This window comes from Pan paniscus, chromosome 4, assembly GCF_029289425.2.
Source record: "Pan paniscus chromosome 4, NHGRI_mPanPan1-v2.0_pri, whole genome shotgun sequence".
NCBI lineage: Eukaryota > Metazoa > Chordata > Mammalia > Primates > Hominidae > Pan > Pan paniscus.
In genome coordinates, this window is record NC_073253.2 from 97,244,291 (window position 1) to 97,264,266 (window position 19,976).

Sequence of the window (19,976 nt, forward strand, 5' to 3'; positions counted from 1 at the left end):
ACTAGAGGATACTATTTCATATTTCATCATTAAGGAATTCTCCTTGTATTTAAAATAAAAACACTCTGAGGCATCTGTGCTCAAGAAGACTGAGACAGATTTTCATTCTATATCACACCTATGCTTTCCCCGATGTCGTGTTTCTTGTATGAGAAATGTTCCCTTTTACCCACAACTATTAAGAGCTATTAAGGCTATTATCTCAGCCTTTTGGGCTGAAGCCCCTAAGGAGAAGCTCTTGGCCTTAATGGCTTCTTGTAGGAAGATAACCACATATCCTGCCCTTCTATGGCCTCTTTCCATGCAGCTACTGTCATCTGCAAACCACATGTCTTCCAAGCCAGGAAGAAGACATTCTGCAAATCCTTTCTGCAGGAGTATTTCCTCTAGGGTGGCAGAGCAGTTGTGGATTAGGCTAGGATTAGGGGATCTTGGGTACTGGGAATTAGGGTAGCAGGGTTAAGGGTTTAGCATGTACACTCGCAGATGTTGGGGTGTCTACCAATCAGGCCTGATACTGCCACACTCTGCTGCTTGTCAACTAATGACGCCTTTTGGCCTCTAATACATTTGTCATTTGGGGGACCTGAAGAGTTGAATACTGGCCCATTGTGCGCTTCTTGGCTTTCTGGATAAGCATACAAGTGGCGCCACTGACTTAAGGCAGGGGTTGAGCCCCTTGTCACAACATCAAGTTTTCTAGAGAAGTAGGTCCCTATAATTTTCACACATCTTAGCATTTGGGTCAGTCTGAAAGCTGTTTCTTGCTCTTCATGGATGCAGAGAACAAAAGGCTAAGTTGAGCTAGCAGTCCTAGGGCCAGAGCCTCTAATAACAGGTTTTGTTAGCTTCCAACAGGTCTGATCACATTGACCATCTCATTTAAAAGCGTTAGTGTTGGTGCTCTGAAGTTTCTTATAAAGCAGCTTTGCTATGAGCTTAAAATTTGGGATCCAGATGCAGCAGAATCCCACCATGCCCAAAAATCTGCACAGTTGCTTGCAATTTCTGTGAGAGGCCAAGCAGCAGAGAGCCAATTTCTGGTCTTAGGGAAGCCTTGCTGCCCCTGAGAGATAACATACCCCAAGTACTGGACCATCTTTGAAATCTGAGCCTTTTTCTTTAACACCTTAGAGCCCCTTGCTGCTAGAAAATTCAGGATTAGAATTGTAATTTTATCAGAATCTTCCTTAGTGAGTCTGGCCATAAGGATATAATCTACTTATTGGTAGAGCCATGCCCTGCTCCTATATGCAAGTCCCATAGATACCAGCTTAAGATTCCCCCCAAAATCGTTGGGGAGTTCTTGAAACCCTGGAGAAGGACTATCCCGCAATACTGCTGCCCCTGATGCATCTTAGAATCTTTCCATTCAAAGGCAAATAATTTCTGAGAGTCAGTGCTTAGAGGGACACAAAAGAGGGCATATTTGAGATGTAGCACAATAAAGGTTTTTGTCCCCTGGGAGAATGGCTAGAAATGTATAGGAATTGGGCACTGTTGGGAGAATGTCCTGAACAACACTGTTGACTGCTTAAAGGTCCTGCACAAACCTATACTCTCCTGCTCCTGATTTCTGAAGAGGCGGGATAAGGGTGTTATATGGGGATGGGTAAGACCTGATCTGCCCCTGGTATAAGAAGCTTTCTAACATGGGCTATATTCCTGTAGTGCTTCAGGTTTTAGGGAAAACTGTTTTACCCTTGGTGTTGGGATGTTTGGTTTTAACGGTATCTTTACAGGTTCTGCTATGACAGCCCTTCTTACTTTGCCATGTAACCATACTTCAGGGTTCTCTTGTGCTAAAGTATTGTGTTAGTCAGGGTTCTCTAGAGGGACAGAACTAATAGGACAGATATATATATATATATCAGCCCAAGGTTTGCCTTATTTGAACATGGTTTGAACATATAAATATAAATATTTTATTTATATATAAATATATATATAATATTTATATAAACAGGTTTATATAACTCCGATAGATAGATGGATAGATAGATAGATAGATAGATAGATAGATAGATAGATAGATAGATAAGAGTTTATTAAGTATTAACTCACATGACCACAAGTTCCCACAGTAGGCCATTTACAAGCTGAGGAGCAAGGAGAGCCAGTCCAAGTCCCAAACTGAAGAACTTGGCATCCAATGTTCAAGGGCAGGAAGCATCCAACATGGGAGAAAGATGTAGGCTGGGAGATTAGGCTATTCTCATCTTTTCATGTTTTTTCTGTCTGCTTCATATTTTAGCTGTGCTGGAAGCTGATTAGGTGGTGCCCACCCAGATTAAGGGTGGGTCTGCCTTTCCCAGCCCTCTGACTCAAATGTTAATCACCTTTGGCAACACCCTCACAGACACACCCAGGATCAATACTCTGTATCTTTCAATCCCATCAAGTGGACACTCATTATTAACCATCACAAGTCCACGGCTTCTCAACTTGAACCCATACACCTGAACCACACACTCTCCTGAGATCATACATAATCTTCAAATAAAGACAATAATAAGGTCATAATTATTCCTAACATAACTATCCTTCATACAACTGAAAACGCACCAGTCCCCAACCCAAATAATATTACATAAAGTTAACAATACTTAAATGCTGATGTGAAGTCAGTAAATCTTATGTCACATGATAAAGGAAAAAGGAATGAGAAATGAAGACATTTTCTTAGTACAAGTGTATACATGCACAAACATGTTTTCAACAAAGGGAGGAGGAAACATTAATGACCATTATAGTCCTCATTTCTGCAGCTGGTCACGTGGCCATAGCTAGTATTGATGACTACCTTCTTCTACTGCCCATTCTGATTTCCCTTTGCCTTCAGCAAGCACCTCAGCAGGTTGTGGTTTTTTTCCTGGTGGAGTGACCCAAACCTTCATTCCTGAAGGGTTTAGGCCATTTGTAGCCCTGCCTAAATTGGACTGTTGTAGTTTCCCATTGACCTTAATCATAGGGCATGGTAATACCAAGAGATGCCCTAATGGATCTCCTGCATTCCATGCATACCCTTCCTTACCTCTGTTGTGTAGTAGTAGACTGATTTCACCTTGATAGTCCAAGTCAATCACCACAGCCAACACTGTAACTCCTTTCTTAGCCTGTTGACTTGAAGGTAGGAGGAGCACGAAGTGTCCAGGTGGCAATCTTAACTTCCAGTTTAATGGAATCGTTGTTGTGTCTCTTGGTGGCAGCATTCCTCCCTCTGGGACTAAGACCTCTAGCAAGAAAAAAATAAAAGAAAAAACAATTTGAGAATCTGGCAAGTCCCATAAACACAAGAGATTCAGAGAGACTTTAGAGCTGTCACATGGCCAACTAAGATTTATGAACAGGAAAAGGAAATCGATGTACAGAAAACAGAAGTGAGTTACAGAAACATCTGGATTGGTCACAGCTCAAGGTTTGCCTTATTTGAACATGGTTTGAACAGTTAGCCAACTGTGAGTGAAGGATGTGCTGTGACTGGCTGAGACTTGGCTATTGTTACAGAAGCGTACTCCTAAGTTAGATTTTTAAGCTTGTTTATGTATAGAGTTAGGTTGTGGTTCCTGCATAAAAACTCAAGTCTGCAAGTACAGAAGCTTTCTCAGGCCAAATTTTAGTTTGATTTAACAGTGATATTGGCTAATTCTCCAAGTTCCAGCACCTCCTGGGACACAGCTTAAACCCTCTATTAGCTCTCATAGTGCCCTGAGAAGCTGATTTGTTTCATCAATACTTTTTCCAGGCGGAGTGCAGTGGCTCATGACTGTAATCCCAGTAGTTTGGGAGGCCAATGCAGGTGGATCACATGATGTCAGGAGTTCAAGACCAGTCTGATCATTACAGTGAAACCCCATCTCTACTAAAAATACAAAAAAATTAGCCAGGCATGGTGGTGAGCACCTGTAGTCCCTGCTACTCAGGAGGTTGAGACAAGAGAATTGCTTGAACCCGGGAGGCGGAGGTTGCAGTGAGCCGAGATCACTCCACTGCATTCCAGCCTGGGTGACAGAGTGAGAGTCCATCTCAAAAGGAAAAACAACAACAACAACAACAAGTTTTCTCAGAATGCTAACTCTAATTTCTGCTGAACGAACTGCATTTCTCACCTTGATTTCTGGTTAGTTTATTTGTTTTTTGCAATATTGCCAGCTTAATCAAAACCGACATTTCCACACTGGAAAAGCAGAAACTGGAAGCCATTATAGTGCAACACATTTATCCCTGAAAGTTCTAAAGAAATTTTAAATTTTAAAAGAAGATAATTCTAAAGTTTTCTACTAAAGCCACATTTTCAGAGACCTAAATAAGAATAAAAGGTTGATTAAATATGTCAGTCACACAGAGAAATCATAAAAGCAGGGAAAGTGCCTAGGAAATGGGACAATTTTTTTTAGACAGAACACAGAGTTAGTAAGAAAAATCTGTGGACATAATAGCCTTAGATTTGAGACCATTTTCAATAGAGTACAAAATACCAAAGACTAACCTATGGGGTCATGAAATATGATCATTTGTAATGAGCATTGAGAACAATCATAGGTATACTGGATGGCAAGAGATTTTAGGCAGTGAAATTGACCTAACCTGAATAGAGAATTGTTATCCATATGGGGATTTGGTTCTAGACAACTTAACTTTAATACCTGGGATGAGAGATGTGGCATAAAATAGCGAAATGTGTAACTGCAGGGCAGTGATACATCAGTAAAAGTAAGATAAACATAAAGTAAAATAGAATGATATAGTTAAAACAAATTTGCCCAGAGCTCAGTGATTAGTATTTAAATAAATATTCATGGAGTAAACATAATTTGTAAGGCAATAAAAGTATATGTAGAATAAGAATAAACAAAGAAATAAAGAAAACTATATAAACATTTTTGCAAAGAGGTTAGCAAAGGGCTATAGGTCTCAATAGTTATTAGAGTAAAATAAAATTTTTAAAGTCAAATTATTAAAAGTTAAAATTGTTAAAATATAATAAAATCATTTAACTGACCACATGTAATGATACAGATACTATGTTGATTAATAATCATTGCTTGCTATCACAAAATGCATTTTATATTTTTTCAGACAACAATTTCCATATTTTTTTAAAATCTTTTTTTTAATATTTTAAAATTTGTTCAGGCAAGTAGAATTTACAAATAAAAGATTACTTTAGTAAGCACTTAAGAGGAAAAATATATTAGAACACAAGTTGACATTAATGTTTTTGAGAATATAAAGCACTGAGATCTTTTATTTTAAAAGTAAAAGATATGATTGGAGATTATTTAAATATCAGCTGTTATAAAGCTTACATTATTTTTTTGAAGTCTGTTTATCTTTCATCTTTGTGTATTATCTATTTCAGCAAAATAAAATTGTGTTTCTGGCTGGACCGATTGATTGGTTAGAATGGCAGAGTAGCTTTCTATAATAATTACCAGGACTCAGAAAACAATATCCCAAAATGAAGACCTCAGCATCAGCCCCAGAAGCAATTTTTTTATCTGACCTTCTCCTGACCTTCTATCTCTCAGCCCCATTCTCCCCCAAAGCTAACCATAAAAACTAGAATCCCTTTTCCCCAAGATGGGCGGTAGAAACCAGAACCTCTTTTCCCCAAAGCTAGTCATAAAACCTAAAAATGTTACTCTGTCTTTCTACCTTATCTTTGTAAAAATTGGCCATAAAGAAATTATCTGAACTTCCTTGTTTGAATGTAGGTCATAAGACCCCCATTCCAGAGAGGGTCCTGCCTCATACCTCATACCCAGAAGGAAGAAATGCTTGCTCAGAGACGCCAAGACGATTCTGGACAGAAAGCCCTGGCTGAGTTTTCCCACTCAGTCTGTTAGCATTCTATCACATCCCTTTTTGTTCAGTCGTATTTGTAGATGGCTGCCCATACTTTATTAAACCTAAGCATAAAAATGGGCAATATTCCCTGTATCTTTAGGTTTGTATTCTGTAGTGTCTCATGTATACATGTTATATAAATTTGTATGCCTTTTCTGCAGTTAACTTGCCTTTTGAAAGTTGATTTTTCAGCAAACCTCCAGAGGTCCAGAGGGAAAGTTCTCCCTTGGTCCCTAAATACCAAACATGTTTTAGTTATTCCTCAGAACTGTATCTTAAAAATCACATTATATATATATAATACATTATATATATAACATATTACAAATAACTATAATTATATATATATAATGTTTCATTTATTTTTGCCTAAAAATACATTAAGGAATGAAGCAGAGTGGAGACGTCTACATCCCATAAGAATGTACTAAAAGAAGAAAGAAATTTGTGCCTGTGCAAATAACAATATCTTATAGCAAATATCTCCTATGTGCTGGAGAAATATAGTTAAAAATAAAAGCTTCTCCCAACCCAGAAAACATCTCCATGAAAGAAAAGAGAAAAAAAAAGACAAACTTATTATTATTATCGAATTAGCATCAAACCAAAATGTAATGCTCATTAAAGGCAATCTGGCTAAGAAATTGAAAACAAAAATAAATAAATAAACAAGCAAAAACACCTCACCCCTTTTATAACTAAATAGATACAACCCATTACACACGTTTTGACGATAAAAAACTAGTCCTCAAGTAAGAGGACTTGACAACATCATCAGTCACATGCAGTTTAAGTTTACCTCATAATTTTGGTGACAAATTTTGTTGCCTACTTGGCTTTATCCAAAGGAAAAAATACTCATACTTTTACAACAATAAAAAATAGTTTTGCAATTTAATGCAAGACCCACTAGGGAAGTTAGGCTCCTAACCTTCCACAGAGACTAATGAATAGGGGGCCCTATCTTCTCTGTATGTTTATATTCCAGTGAGATGGTTCTCAGGTCCTGCAGAAAGTCATTCCCGAGACATTAAACTGACAAGTGGTACATTTAAATTTTTAAAAGATTTTCACACATTTCAAAGAGACAGAGAACTTATGCTTACATGTTTTTAAAATAAATGCTCTCAGAAAAAAGGGGCAAGGAAAAAATATCCTCCCTTATTTTCAACAGAGCAAACTAAGCCTCTTATTTTTAATGTGTATTTGCCCTTAAGGTGCCAAGTCCTGCTGGATGCTCTGAAGCTCCACAAAAAATAATATGTAATCACTGCCCTTAAGAAATTCACATTACAACCAAGTAATAGTTTAATCTGATTACTATGTTCTTTCTTTGAAGTCATAACATATTACAAGGTTAGTAGAGACTGACAAACATGAATATTGTAGATATGGTAAGGCATCCAACATCTGTTTCAATTGCCTTTAGCGTGTCTTTGTGAACTACAGAATCTATAAGGCTAAAAACTATATTGTTCACATTGCCTTGCAGCTATGTTTGTAGAGGGAAATTAGGTTCCAATAATTAGAGGTATCTATGTTTAAGCAGTGGCCATCTTTCTCTGCTTTTTAGCTATTGTACCTCACAAGCTACTTTGCAGAGGTAGTAAGGTTGTTTGCAATGGCACATAGGTGTGCATGTGTTGGCATCATGGATTTCAAGAGGCAGATGCAATAGAGGAGGCAGGATTTGAAGCTGTAATTTCCTATGATGGATGAAAAACTAGGACAATGTATCCTTTGATCTAACAAATTCCATGGCAACCTTCTGATTCTCCACCTTAGCGGAAGAAGCATTTCACCTTGAACACCCGTTAAGTAATCTTTTTCAAAACGATTTTCTTCATGTTCCAGGGCCACTCTACCAGCACCTTCATTGCTTATATAAGACACTAATTCTGTCTATATTAAATTCATTTCTGTTTAAAATATTTAGGATAGCTTCTGGTTTCTGCAACTTAGTCTCTAGTCTTAAGCTCAATTGTTGTATTCGTTTGTTTTAATCAGTTTTTTGTGCACTTAAAGCCCTAAAACAGACTTAATAATTATATAGAGAAAAGAACTATCAATGCAAGCAGATTTTATTAACATGTGAATCCAGAAGGGAATAGCCAAAACCACCAATGTTCTTAAATAAATTAAATTTATAATTATACATTGTATTTGTTATTTTAATATATGCAATATATGTAGGCTCATTAAAGCTAACGTCTGTCTTCTCTTAAATGTTTTACATATGTGGATTGACATAAGTGATATGTGATTGGAGATAAAAATAGGAATAACAAGTAGAAATTCAGTACTTTTTAATGTAATTTTTAACAATGAGGCAAAGAGTGAAAGAAAACAAGTAGAACAAGAATTTCCAAGTAAGTTACACTGTTCTTTTATTTATTTCATTATTTACAAAGTAGCAACAAAAAACTTTCCCATGATAAGACTTTTGTCAATTAATAAGCTCTTGACGATATCTTATGACATGACTTAAGCAACATTCAAATACATATAATTTTAGAAATTCAATACATAGTTTTTAAAAGTTAGCTTTAAGCACAAAGAATAGAGAGAAACTATAGATTACGAGACCCCACTTCTTTGTTCATATTTTTCTCACAATACTACTCTAAAATCAGGAGTGGCATATAATGCTTTTTTATTGTTTTGTTGTTTCATTTGCAATGAAGAAAGCATATAGATTTTTACATAGTTGATTGGCTAACACAGCAACTCATTGATCAAACTGGGTTCTAGCACATCTTTTTTCAAGACAAATACATATGTGTCCGGAATTGGTGGGTTCTTGGTCTCACTGACTTCAAGAATGAAGCCGCAGACCCTTGCGGTGAGTGTTACAGCTCTTAAGGTGGAGCGTCTGGAGTCTGTCCCTTCTGATGTTCAGATGTGTTCGGAGTTTCTTCCTTCTGGTGGGTTCGTGGTCTCGCTGGCTCAGGAGTGAAGCTGCAGACCTTCGCGGGGGGTGTTACAGCTCTTAAGGCAGCGCGTCTGGAGTTGTTCATTCCTCCCGGTGGGCTCGTGGGCTCGCTGGGCTCAGGAGTGAAGCTGCAGATCTTCACAGTGAGTGGTACAGCTCATAAAAGCAGCGTGGACCCAAAGAGTGAGCAGTAGCAAGATTTATTGCAAAGAGCGAAAGAACAAAGCTTCCACAGTGTGGAAGGGGACCCAAGATGGGTTGGCAATGCTGGCTCGGGCAGCCTGCTTTTATTCTCTTATCTGGCCCCACCCACATCCTGCTGATTGGTAGAGCCCAGTGGCCTGTTTTGTCAGGGCGCTGATTGGTGCATTTACAATCCCTGAGCTAGATACAAAGGTTCTCCACGTCCCCATCAGATTAGTTAGATACAGAGTTTCCACATACAGGTTCTCCAAGGCCCCACCAGAGCAGCTAGACACAGAGTGTCGATTGGTGCATTCACAAACCTTGAGCTAAACACAGGGTGCTGATTGGTGTGTTTACAAACCTTGAGCTAGATACAGAGTGCCGATTGGTGTATTTACAATCCCTGAGCTAGACATAAAGGTTCTCCAAGGCCCCACCAGAGCAGCTAGATACAGAGTGTCCATTGGTGCACTCACAAACCTTGAGCTAAACACAGGGTGCTGATTGGTGTATTTACAATCCCTGAGCTAGACATAAAGGTTCTCCAAGGCCCCACCAGAGCAGCTAGATACAGAGTGTCCATTGGTGCACTCACAAACCTTGAGCTAAACACAGGGTGCTGATTGGTGCATTTATAATCCCTGAGCTAGATATAAAGATTCTCCAAGTCCCCACCAGACTCACGAGCCCAGCTGGCTTCACCTAGTGGATCCCGCACCAGGGCTGCAGGTGCAGCTGCCTGCCAGTCCTGTGCCGTGCGCTCGCATTCCTCAGCCCTTGGGTGGTCGATGGGACTGGGCGCCGTGGAGCAGGGGGTGGTGCTCGTTGGGGAGGCTCAGGCCGCACAGGAGCCCATGGAGTGGGTGGGAGGCTCAGGCATGGCGGGCTGCAGGTCCCGAGCCCTGCCCCGCGGGAAGGCAGCTAAGGCTCGGTGAGAAATGGAGCGCAGCGCTGGTGGGCTGGCACTGCTGGGGTACCCAGTACACGCTCCGCAGCCACGGCCCGGGTGCTAAGTCCCTCATTGCCCGGGGCCAGCAGGGCTGGCCGGCTGCTCCGAGTGCGGGGCCCGCCAAGCCCACGCCCACCCGGAACTCCAGCTGGCCCGCAAGCGCCGCACGCAGCCCCGGTTCCCGCTCACGCCTCTCCCTCCACACCTCCCCGCAAGCTGAGGGAGTGGGCTCCAGCCTTGGCCAGCCCAGAAAAGGGCTCCCACAGTGCAGTGGGGGGGCTGAAGGGCTCCTCAAATGCCACCAAAGTGGGAGCCCAGGCAGGGGAGGTGCCGAGAGCAAGCGAGGGCTCTGAGGACTGCCAGCATGCTGTCACCTCTCACATATGTATATGCCATAATCTCAAAAAAACTGAATATTGATGTTTATGGAATAGAGGCATATTGCCGATAAGCGCATTTCATTTACAAAGCTTTTATTACAAAGGTTGCTAATTTACATTAAAAATGTCTGATACAAATTTTTTGATAACACACTTGGAATCTTTGCAGGCGCTTGCAAATACATGCTGTCCTGATTTACCAACAGCTACGTTCCAATCATCCATTCATAAGGAGCTCTTTGAATGTTAATGAACCTTATTATAAACAGAATATTCGCATTATAGATTAAATCTGTATTACTGAAATTCAGGTATGCTGCTAAAATGACATTTATTGTCTTTCTGAGGAATCAAGATATTGTTTTATTATACTGATTTTATTGGAATACATCAGAAATTTCTATTTGTTCTGTGAGAAACTGAGACCTTCTTCATACTCTGTACCTTTTCGTGTAGTGAAACTGGACTATAGGAATTTCTCTCATTTCTTTCTTAGAATGTGTATTCCACATAACATTCCAAATTTTTCGTTAAGATTATTCATGGAAATCCCAAGAAATTGTCTACATATTTTTTAGTGTGAACATCACACCTTAAACAGAAAATAAAGCCAAAGAGACTGAGAATTTATGCCACTCTTAAGGGCCATAAATAGAGATAGGCAAAGCAGCCTAAGGCTGTCACAGGTATTATTATCAAGGCTGAAAGCCATCCAAGGCTGTAATAATTAGCAATGAATCAGAAAATCAAATTTAGAAAATTCAGAATACTCAGAAGCATGCATGTTTGACCAGCCATTCAATTTTTATTGTCTCTTGGATGTTCATTTAGTTATTCAGTCACTCAGTAATTATTTATTGATGATGTCCCAGCCAAAGTGTACTATCGAGTACCATAAGGAGATGAGCATAAATCAGACGAGGACACCTATAATGAAGACTGTGTCAACGATGGGGAGATTAGGCTGGGCATGGTGGCTCACGCCTATAATCTCAGCACTTTTGGAGGCTGAAGTGGGAGGATCACTTGAGCAGGTGTTGAAGACCGGTCTGGGCAACAAAGTCCAGACCCCTTCTCTACAAAAAACACTTTTTTTTTATAAGCTGGGCTTGGTGGCATGTGCTTGTAATCCAACTATTTGGAAGGCTAGGGGATTGAGGCTGCAGTAAGCCATGGTCACATCACTAACTCTATCTCTTTAGAAAAATAAAATAAAATATAGGGACATTGGGATGGAAAGGTAAAGAAAGAGTATAGTATATGCAAATCATGAGGAAAATTTTGTCAAAATACACATAGTTTCCTCCTAGTCTACCAGCAATCCTGTTATAACCTCTGGAGACAGACACTAAGCATGTGTATTTATAATAATTTCTGACAACAATTCCTGCCTCACTCCTTCCAGAAGCACTATCTATGAGAGCTAAAATAGTGTCCATCACACAGTAAGTGTTCAATATTGAATTTAAAATATTAATATGTTGTTTGTGCCTTTTAAGCAGTTCTGAAACAGGGTTGTTCAAGATTGTTCTTCTGTTTATATTCTCAGCTAATCCTACTTTTCAATTTAACCAAGAGTAAGTATTCATTTTATACTATTTTTAAATATTAACAAAATATATATAAACAACAGAAAAGTTAACTCAAGGCTTGGATTAGCTTGTTTGCAAAAAGAAAAGAGCTTCACAAAGTTTTTACAATTAATAAACATGAATAAAAGAAGAAAATGACATTGAGAGAGTAAATAATAAATGAAGAGCAGGAGGAACGTGAGTATCCAGAGAAATAAAACCTTGGCATCCTGAAGAAAGATATTATTAGAAAAGGAAGAGAATTGCTATAGAATGAATGCATGTGTCTTCTCAAAATTCACGGGTTGAAATCCTAACCCTCAATGAGATGGAGTTAGGAGGTGGGGTCTTTAGGAGGTGATTAGCCATGAGGTTGGAGACTTCATGAATGGGACTAGTGCCCTTAAAAAAGAGAACTTGGAGAACTCCCTCCGCCCATTCTCCATGAGAAGACACAAGGAGAAGAACCAGGAAGAGTGCTCTCACCAAACAGTAGATGTGTCCAGTGCCTTGATCTAGGGTTTTCCAGACTCTAGAACAGTAATGCTTAAATTTTTGTTGTCCATAAGCCACTCAATGTATGGTATTCTCTTATAGTGGTTTGACTGGACTAAGACAGGAGAAAAGAATCAATGTAATGCATTACTTCTTTTATACAGTAAAAGTTCTTGAAATCTAAGAGTGGCCTAGGCCACAGAGTTCAAATTTTCCTATTATTCAACACGCATATATTAAGTTAGGGAGAAAGTAGAAGAACATAATCAATGCGTAATGGTTAGGAATCCTGGTGAGGTTACAATTTTAACACAATGTTCATGGAATATTTTCTATGAAGGAGAAACCTGAGTAAAGACCTGAAGAAAGAGATATTTAACAACATCAACTGTTAGTCAATGATCAAATAATAGTTAATCTATTATTAAATATGACTTTCATATTCACCATCAGCAGCAAGCAAAGACATATTAGTGATTAAATATTAGCAGGCTCATCCTTTCTGTGCTTATTGCGAGGTAACGGAGGAAGAGTTGAAGAGCAGATGAGAGTGCAAGAAGAGATTAAAGATGATAGAAATAAAATAAAAAATAAAACTACAGCTGTGAATCTCTACATATCAATACATATTGGTTCTTGAAATATGTATTATTTTTGCAAATATTTGAGTCAGTCTACTACACAAATAATGCAAACTCATATAACATAGAATTTTGAGAACACAGTTCTTGGTTATTCTGAAATTTCATGAAGATTATGATAATCTTATAAGGTAGAATATGGGAGAGAAGATAAAATACAGTACTATTTTAAAGATAGGAGAAAGAAGCCTCTGCATTTGCAACTTCAATTTAAATAATAAATAGCTAACCATTAATATTTGTAATTTATCCCTTTTAATATTCTTTAAAGTTTTTCCATATGCATGTATTATATTTGAAAATAATTTTGATCATCTGAGAAATTTATATGTAAAGAACAGTAAGCCATTGTGCAAAGTAGGAAATCATATAGGGCTCTGTCAATTAAAACCTTCCACCTTACACTTTTATTCCTCTGTCTACCTGGCCAGTGACATTGTGGAGTATAATCCTTTTTATTATCCTTTCACAGATAGGCAAAACATATGTATATATCACTTTGCTATGCAGATATTCCATACTACGGACTCTGTTCTGTACCTTTTATTACTTAATATATGTCAAAAAAATTATATGCCAATATGAAGAGACCTCATTTGAATGTCTGCAAAATATTATATCAATTATATGGATTTTACATATGAATTGTAGTTTTAAAATTGAATTCCATACTTGGTTTTGCAAAGAACCAAGTGTTAATACTGGAAAAATGTGGGTAATGAATAATCTCAAGTCTGCTAATAAACATGAGGCCTCTAAAAGAACTTGTAGCATATTTTTATGTTTCCCCTGATAAGTATATGCAAGATGCAGTTAAAATTAAGCCCACTCTTCCATCCTGATTCCTGCATGAACAATGTACTTTACACAAAGGTTTGCTCAGCTGACAACTCAGATTTATAGAAAACTAACAAAAAGAAACAAGTTCCAAGCAGCCCAGCTTTGTTTCCAGCTCATAGTGCTCTTTAGTCATGCTTGGTTCTACGAGCCTCACAGAGAAAAGCCTCCACAGTGGCTTTATTCAGCCTTGTTATCAGACCCCATACAACACTGAGCAATGGGTGATGCAGTAATCTTCATTCTTTAATACCCATGAGAAAGCTAGAGTTTTAATCTTCTCTTTCATGAAGCACCCAAGTGTGTTTCTTTCGGCATATCGATCTTCTCTTCTCTCAGTGTGGCTTTCTGTTCTGTCCTCTACCCGTAAATTCAATATCAAAAAAGAGAAAAGAAGTCAATTTGAGAATATGAACTAGATATTTGTGTTATTTTAAAGCCTAAATTGTATTTCTGTCAGTATATTTGCCAAATTATGGTTAATGTATACGGTGTTCCCAAACACTCATGGTTAACAAATGTCTGTTGCACTCTGGAGAAAATAAAAAACAAAGACTTTCTTACTTCACATAATCCACGGGAGCAACAAAATTCTCTCCCAAGGAATATACTAAACATTTTACAAATTCTTCACCAAAATTAGCCTCTAGGATTTTTGAAAACGGGTATATGTTCTTATAATTTCTACACTGATATGTCATTAAAATTAACAACTTGTTTTGATAGTCCTTTCCTTTGTTTGTTTGGTTTTTTTTTATTATTATTATACATTAAGTTCTGGGATACATGTGCAGAATGTGCAGATTTGTTACATAGGTATACACGTGCCATGTTGGTATGCTGCACCCTTTAGCCCGTCATCTACATTAGGTATTTTTCCTAATGTTCTCCCTCCCCTAGCCCCCCAGCCCCCGACAAGCCCCAGTGTATGATGTTCCCCTCCCTGTGTCCATATGTTCTCATTGTTTAGTTCCCACTTATGAGTGAGAACATGTGGTGTTTGGTTTTCTCTTCCTGTGTTAGTTTGCTGAGAATGATGGTTTCCAGCTTCATGCATGTCCCTGCAAAGGACATGAACTCATCATTTTTATGGCTGCATAGTATTCCATGGTGTACATGTGCCACATTTTCTTTATCCAATCTATCATTGATGGGCATTTGGGTTGGTTCCAAGTCTTTGCTATTGTGAACAGTGCTGCAATAAACATACGTGTGCATGTGACTTTATAGTAGAGTGATTTATAATCCTTTGGGTATGTACACAGTAATGAGATTGCTGGTCAAATGGTATTTCTTATTCTAGATCCATGAGGAATCGCCACACTGTCTTCCACAATGGTTGAACTAATTTACACTCCCACCAACAGTGTAAAAGTGTTCCTATTTCTCCACATTCTCTCCAGCATCTGTTGTTTCCTGAGTTTTTAATGATAGCCATTCTAACTGGCATGAGATGATATCTCATTGTGGTTTTGATTTGCATTTCTCTAATGACCAGTGATGATGAGCATTTTTTTATATGTTTGTTGGCCGCATAGATGTCTTCTTTCGAGAAGTGTCTGTCAATCTCCTTCTCTCATTTTTTGAGGGGCTCATTTGTTTTTTCTTGTAAATGTGTTTAAGTTCTTTGTAGATTCTGGATGTTACCCCTTTGTCAGATGGATAGATTTCAAAATTTTTCTCCCATTCTGTAGGTTGCCTGTTCACTCTGATGATAATTTCTTTTCCTAAGCAGAAGCTCTTTAGTTTAATTAGATCCCATTTGTCAATTTTGGCTTTTGTTGTCATTGCTTTTAGTGTTTTCGTCATGAAGTCTTTGCCTATGCCTATGTCCTGAATGGTATTGCCTAGGTTTTCTTCTAGGGTTTTTATGGTTTTAGGTCTTATGTCTAAGTCTTTAATCCATCTTGAGTTAATTTTTGTATAAGGTGCAAGGAAGGGGTCCAGTTTAAGTTTTCTGCATATGGCTAGCCAGTTTTCCCAACACCATTTATTAAATAGGGAATCCTTTCCCCATTGCTTGTTTGTGTTGGGTTTGTCAAAGATCAGATGCTTGTAGATTTGTGGCCCTATTTCTGAGGCTTCTGTTCTCTTTCATTGGTCTATATATCTGTTTTAGTACCAGTACCATGCTGTTTTGGTTACTGATAGTCCAATTTTAAGGACTGCCAAAAAATGTTTAAGGATATTTGATAGGATTAAAGATGAGGTAAAGATATTTTGCCTCTGGGATTGCAACATTTTATTCATTGAAATGTTATGTTTTACTTGAACATGTAAACCCAAACCACCCCAAGCATATGCAAGGTTGTTGTTTTCAGTAATATCTTGAATTAGATTGATGTACTACTTGTCATAAATGGTTAACAAGTCCACACATGTCACACATGTCCTCTTCTGAGTAGTTTCCAGCCTAGAAAGGAAAACAAAATCTTGGGAAAAAAAAAAAAAGTCTTTTTTCTTTAACACAGACCATTCATTCAGGCCCTTCCAGGTCCTGGTATAATGGAATCAAAGATTATTTATCTTATTCCAACCTCCACACAAATTGATCCTTGCCCTGAATAATATCGTTTTTTCTCTTCCGGTGATTCAAGGCATACTTTAAGTTAGACCTAGCAAGTTTCTGGAAGCTTACTGAGGACGTTCATGAGAATAAAAAATTTCTGATGACTAAATTCTTATGGAGAGAGGGTGGTAGTGCTCACACTTACATTCTTCCCATGACCCCATCAAGTTTTCACGTGAAAGTCTAAGAAAGAGCTCCACTCGACCCAGGCAGAGTAGAGGGAGAATAACCATTTTGAAACAAAGACCTCTTTCCTCAAGCAAACCTTTTTTGACAATTCTAGTCATGAAAGCCTCTTTTTATTATTCATTCTCTAAACTCATTTTGAACTTCATGTTTATCTCAAGCAATTTGACAATGTATTACTAAATTTTCTGAATTGTACTTTTTTCTTCAAAATACTGTGTTTTATTGGAATACAGGAACCATATTTTGTTTTCCAATATAAAGTGACTACCACAGTTCTAGTCACATAGTAAGAACTCAGTAAATTCCTGTTAATTTGGTAGCTTTAAAGTGAGTGAAGAATGGTGACTTCATTATTAATATCTTATCGATCAAGGACCAAATACTACTTTAAAAATTCTAATTTCATCTTTAAGTAGAACACCTACCCAAGAATCCTGCTATGTATTAAAAAATCTATGTTTTATAAATAATTATAGATGAAGTTGTAGATAAATGGCTTTGTGCTCCGTTATTCTGGGAAATACTTAACATTTTCAAATAATGCAATTTACTTTTCCAATGCATAATAGGCTTTTCAAAAGCTACTGCCAAATATTGTTTACATTATACTGCTTTGTTCCCAGGAAAAGCTGATGTTTAACTAGAAGCAAATATATCCCACTTGGTCTCTGTTAGCGGCTCTTAACCCAAATATGTTCATTTGATTCCCTGAACAGAATTAAGCTGATGTCATACTCTACAGTAAATCAAATGTTTTAACTGAGTGCTTTCCTTTCTGCTCATATTCTAAAGATTACAATAAATCCAACACTCAGATTAAAAAATGTCTTGATCAGATTCAGAAATCATGCTTTCTACTCTCTTACCTAGATGATTGCTGCTAAAAAATTCTGGAGAAACATGAAGGCACCTAATAAATTTGTAACAAGTTAATGGCTTAATTTGATGGAACTTTTTGGCATTTCAGCATATGGATTGTGCACGTCACTTTATTGTGCATTCTTACAGCAATCCTTATTTTTGTTATATTTATCATTTTTGTTATCTTTATTTTATACAGTATGCATAAAGATGGATTAGATATATTTATAATTACTTATTTAATGACTCTTTTCCACATTATAGTCCATAAGGGCCCAATTCATGCTTGTTTTGTTTACCTTTGTATCTTTAATGATTAAGAATTACCTGCATAAAATAGGTTCTCAACAAATATTTGTTGAAAAATGAATGAAATGAGAAATTCTGGTGTTAACTCCAGTTGTAAAGAACTTAGAAACATAATTGCCATCCTTACAACAAGAAAGTATAGAAACTGAAAGTCAGTGACTTTGTGGGCCCATCAAAAACTGAGATCATAAAGCAAATTGCCACTCCACTCTGGAGAGACATGCATATCCAAAAGATGCACATCCAACAAACACCTGCTGAATAGAAGCCACTGAAGCCATAAACTGGTAGGAATATTTAATTTGACAAGTTTGACAAGTTTTTGTAAGCTTAATGAAGACTTTCATGAGAATAAAAATTTTCTGATAGCTAAATTCTTATGGAGAGAGGGTGATGGTGCTCACACTCACATTCCTCCCAGGACTCCATCAGGTTTTCACAGTGAAAGCCTAAGAAAGAGCCCTGCTGGACCCAAACATGGTAGAAAAAGAATAACCATTTTGAAACACAGGAAGAGACTTATCTATAGCAAAAGGACTTCACCAGAACACAATTCTGAAACCATATCCCAACTAGGGAAAGGGAATACCTTCCTACTTCAACTTCCTCCAGCCTTCTTGTCTTACAATGGGGGAAAAATAACATGTAGCAAATTGAGAACAGGGACTCAAAAGAAATAGATTTGGAATAGCACAGGAAAACAAAAACCAGAGGAGTAACAGAAACACTAGTGAAGCCTATAATACCAAAACACAGGCCCACTAAATTAGAATAGTATAGAATGTTCAACCTCACCCATATCAAACCACCCCACCAACAAGCACCAGTATGATTACATGATATGTTAGTATTATATATGTTAGTATTATACTAACATATCATGTTAATGAGAGGAAAATCTGAAAGTGGGATATATGTGAACTTGGTACTATCTTCTGAACCTTTATATAATTCTAAAACTATTCTAAAATACAAGTTTATTGTAATTAAACTGACATTACAAAAAAGAATGAAGCAAACACACTAAGTTTATTTGATGCATAAACATAGAAAATTAGAATCCCTCAGGGACAAATACTATTCACTATCACACCATAGATATACTAAAACCTGCTAAGTTATTGATGGCTATTAGTTTTTCAGAAATTTTACCTCATCCTTCGCCATGTTTCAGTGATTATAGAACTTAATGCTAGTCAAGCTCAGCTTCATCACTCACTAGATGCATAACCTCAGACAAGCCACTGAATGCCTTCATCTTTCCCTGGGTCTTTTATGAGTTGTGCAATGTAATACTAGTATAACTTTCCGGTATATCTACCCTTCTCTCATCCTTGAAGTCGCCCTGGGAATTTTAGCCTTGTGTTTTGCTGCATTGTTTGTCTCTCTAATCACATCAGGGAAACTAACAAGTTTATTTTATTTCTCTTGGTAAAATACCTATAAGTTTAATTGCTGTGTTGTATGTTAAGTGTATGTTTAACTTATTAAGAAACTGCCAAACTGATTTCCAAATTGTTTGTAGCATTTACATTCCCACCAGCACTGCATGAGTGTTTCAGCTGCTCCACAGTCTTCTCCACACTTAATATGGTCAGTATATTTAATTGCAGCCATTCTTTTTTTTTTTTTTTTTTTTGAGATGGAGTCTTGCTCTGTCGCCCAGGCTGGAGGGCAGTGGCGCGATATCTCGGCTCACTGCAGGCTCCGCCTCCCGGGTTCACACCATTCTCCTGCCTCAGCCTCCCGAGTAGCTGGGACTACAGGCACCTGCCACCACGCACAGCTAATTTTTTTATATTTTTAGTAGAGACGGGGTTTCACCGTGTTAGCCAGGATGGTCTCGATCTCCTGACCTCGTGATCCTCCGGCCTCGGCTTCCCAAAGTGCTGGGATTACAGGCGCGAGCCACCGCGCCAGGCCTAACTGTAGCCATTCTTATCGGTGTGTATGTCACTGCATGTCCCTATTGATTAATGTCATTAAGCATCCTATTATATTAAATCAGCCTTTCTTTCCCAAGATAAATCTCATTAGCTACCATGGATTATTTGTTTTTATATTTTGTTGAACTTGATTTTTTAAAATTGTATTAGAATTTTTGCATCTATGTTCATGGTAAATATTAGTCTGTAGTTTTCCTGTAATGTCTTTATCAGGTTTTGGTATCAGGGTAATGCTGCCGTAATGGAATGATCTGAGAAATA

General features: G+C 37.8%; 1 protein-coding gene across 1 annotated transcript in view; it reads right to left on the reverse strand.

Annotated features, from left to right (window-relative positions):
- Nucleotides 1–2,311: 2,311 nt before the first annotated feature.
- The window catches only part of LOC134730447 (T-box transcription factor TBX1-like), a 193,108-nt gene continuing 175,443 nt past the window's right edge, over nt 2,312–19,976 (reverse strand). The window contains exon 2 of the mRNA XM_063604573.1: nt 2,312–3,235. The gene's annotated coding sequence lies outside the window, so the exon portion shown is untranslated. The remainder of the gene's footprint in view (nt 3,236–19,976) is intronic.